The sequence below is a fragment of the Toxotes jaculatrix genome, chromosome 6 (genome assembly GCF_017976425.1).
Source record: "Toxotes jaculatrix isolate fToxJac2 chromosome 6, fToxJac2.pri, whole genome shotgun sequence".
Lineage (NCBI taxonomy): Eukaryota > Metazoa > Chordata > Actinopteri > Toxotidae > Toxotes > Toxotes jaculatrix.
The window spans coordinates 2,098,228-2,101,890 of record NC_054399.1 but is presented as its reverse complement, the minus strand read 5'-3'; positions in this window follow the sequence as shown (position 1 = coordinate 2,101,890).

The following is a 3,663-nucleotide window of genomic DNA, read 5'->3' as shown; positions in this document are numbered from 1 at the left end:
GATGACGCTCTGGGCTTCTGTTAGATAACAAGAACGGTCAGCTGCAGAGAAGTTCCCGACCTGGCTAACTGACCAATCACACTCGGTTTAAAACACAACAGAAACAGGAAATGACACTGAACTGTCACCAGCGACCAATCACAACCAAGAACTGCTGTCCCACCTTTTCTGTCATCTTTCTGTTTTGTTTCTGTTTTGTGAGAAGTTGTTGTGTTTTGACCCTCATGGCCACCATACTAAAACATATACATTTTGAATTAAACAGTGCAGGTTCACTATTTGAAGTAATAATAACAGGAAATCCTCCCATACTCACAGTTACAATCAATAAGCAAACTCCACTTGAATTCAAACCTCAGCAGTGAACAGTGAGAACACTGTGAGAACACTGTTCACTGCTGGTTAGTGGTGAGTATCTGAAACACAGAGCCTCATGCGCTCCAACAACATCTGGGATAAAAATAACATTCATCTTAATGAGAGCAATGAAACTATAACTGAACAGCCACAATAACTATGTATCTAACATATCTATTATATAATTAATTAAACTTTATTACAGGCTCAAGGCCCACAACTTGATCACAATACAAACATCAATTACACAGAACAATTCACACTTATTTACGTACAAAACAAAAACAAAACAAAAAACAGTATATAAGCTAATGAAGGAACTCATACCAGCACTCCCAGATTACAGACAAATGCAGCACTGTCACAGGAATAATAGGTTTAATGTACAGTCTGTTTTAATGAGATGAGACGAATGTACAGGCCACATAAGGTCAATACAGTATGTTTATTCATTTGTGATTCACGCATTTTCATTTTTATTTGTACATTGACAAACTGTGGGTGTATTTAGTAGTGGATCTGTATTTAATAAGTCCCTCTAGCTCCACTAAATTCCCTGTAAATGCTTAGCCTCTCTTGGCCCGTTGCTCAGTCAGTAGGGCTGGATGCCTGAGGAGAGGATATCCAAACAGCATCAGTGGGCTGAAACAGCTAACTGTGGGAATACACAGCATTAACAGAATGACTGTAGCCTGAAAGAGGAAAAATAGATTTACTTGTTATTTCTGCTGGACTCTGTCCATTGTCTCTTCTTGTGTGTGTTGCGAATATGTGAATGAAAGAACAATATGGGGACAGAGTTCTCTGCAAGCACTGTGTTACTGTAACTTAGCAACTGATACTGGAGCATCTCTAATGGATCTCAGTTATGAATGGACAGCCTCTGGCAAAGCACAACAACTCAAAGACGTGTTATTGTTGTGTGTGTCCAATGCAGGAAGTTGATTTAGTGTTATTTCATGAAAGTTGTTTGGAAAAGCGTATTGATAGATTGCACTCAACAAAACGATGACAACAACAAAACAACAAATGAACTGCAGTAATTATCAATACCAAAGTTCCATGCTGTGTTTTATCCAGCTGAACCAAAGCTGGCGGGGGGGGGGGGGGGTGGTGAACAGTGCTCCCCCCTCACTAAACATCTACGGTACCTAAACCTCTAACAGCTCCCAGGGCCCTGCAGCTTGGCCACTCACTGCTCTGGGTGTATGTGTGTGTTCACTGCTCACAGATGTTTTAAATGCAGGGGTAAAAATTCCCTGTGTGAGTAAAAACATACTTGGACAATAACAGCTTCTTCCTTTGCTACTATCACTGGAAGTTAGCAAGTGTTCACACACCCTGTATGAAATCCTTTACCATTCATCTATTCATTTCTGCCAGACTATAAAAAGCTGCTTGAGGTCTTTTGGTGAGACAATGTTTCACTTTTTCTAATGTTGGGGTCACTTTAGGAAAAGTCATAAAATTTCAAGTTGGAAAAAGATCATTCCAGGGGTTTTCCTCTGCTGTTAAACATGGTGGAAGGTCATTTTTGACCCTTAGGACAACAGGAGGGTTAAACTCTGGAGGGCAGCCTTCATTTGATGAATGCTACTTAAGCAACAAGCTAATAACATGTAGGTCTGCTGCTTCTGGTACAAGTAAGACATCACCCAAACTAGAGTCTGCAGTCCATGAGCTGTACCGTCATTTCAAAATATTACTTTGAATATTACTCTGAGATTTCCCCAGAAAAAAAACCCAAAAACTTCTAGACTAATGCTGCAAGAAATCATTGCATCCTGTGTATTTTCTTCACTGGGTTTAAACGTTTAGGAGGCATGATTTATTATTCTACAGAAAAAGCCTGAAAATTTGTCAAAAAAAAAAAAACTGATCTTGCACTGGAAAGTACATTTTCACAGATGTACTGTAAGAGGAGCCCAGTTCTCCGACATCTTTTCTGAAACTTTAAGGAACAAATGTGTGACAGTCCAGTGTGAACTTAAGGTTCAGTTACTGAAGTCAGTTAATGCAGCACACTTAATAAGGCCCACAGGCAGCATCAGGGTAGAAAGTCCTGAAAAACAGCACTGTCATACAAGTTGGTACAAAGAATTTTGGAAATATTACCTTAACTAAGGAGAAGAACAGTCTACAGTCATGCTAGCAGCTCTGTGAGGCTGTATTTGGGCACAGCAGTACTTTGATCTAAATGCTAACATAAGCATGCAAACACACTCACAATGACAATACAGAAAAATTCTGAGGAAAACTGGATGAGTGAGGCGAGTTTTCAACATTTGATATAAACTAAGTGTGTCAGGTGGATGAATTGGCAGCCAGGAATCAGAGAATGCAAAGAACTAAACAAGGGAAACTACAGTATGAAACAGCAGAAACATGAAACAGATTCGGCAGCAGTGCAGGTGGAGAGTTCTCAAACTCAAACTGACAAGAAGTGAATAGAACACAGGGCCTTAAACACACACGGGAAACAGAGGTAGTTGGGAACAGGTAAAACACATCATGGTGGGGCAAACAATCACAGAACCGGTAAAACTGACCGACCGACCGACCGACCAACCAACCGACCAAACAACCAATAGACCAACCGACCAACAGAAAGAACAACCAACTGACAGACTAACCAACCAACAGACCAAAAACTGTAACACTGCAGCATGTCAATACTTGCAAAGAAATAAAGAGCTAGCAAAGGCAAATATTGTGTTAACAAGCTTACTTTATACCAGTGGTGGCTCCTGACAAATCTCTCAGCGGGGGCAATTGTTGCGATGATGGCTAAGATGACCCGTTGAATGGGTAAAATAACCAAAGTCACTTTACAATGTTACATTGCATTGTTTAATGTGGTTTTCCTGGTTATCTTTCCTGTTCAACTACTAGCTAGATGGTAGCGTCAGACATGAATTGTACACACTGTACAATATTTTTTTATAACTACATCAAGTTCATAGTTAATTGAGTACAGCAGAAACACTATCATCTACTAGTTTGTACCTCTGAAAGTGAACAAAGATCTGCTTTACAATTAATCACAACAATCACTGTCTTCATCTGACATTTTATTTTAGGCGCAACAGTTGTACAATAACAAGGCCGTTTTAAAGTGCTCATCAAACACCTCGTCTAACGACGCCACTAAGTCGACCGGTCGCAAGGCTAACTCAAACACAGAATCTGACACAGTCAACATGGCGGCCTAGAATATGGCGGTTCTTACTCACCTCATCGTTGTGACGACACACAGCCATCATGTAGCTTTCATCCAACTGTGTGGCGATGTTAACTCTTCCAAAA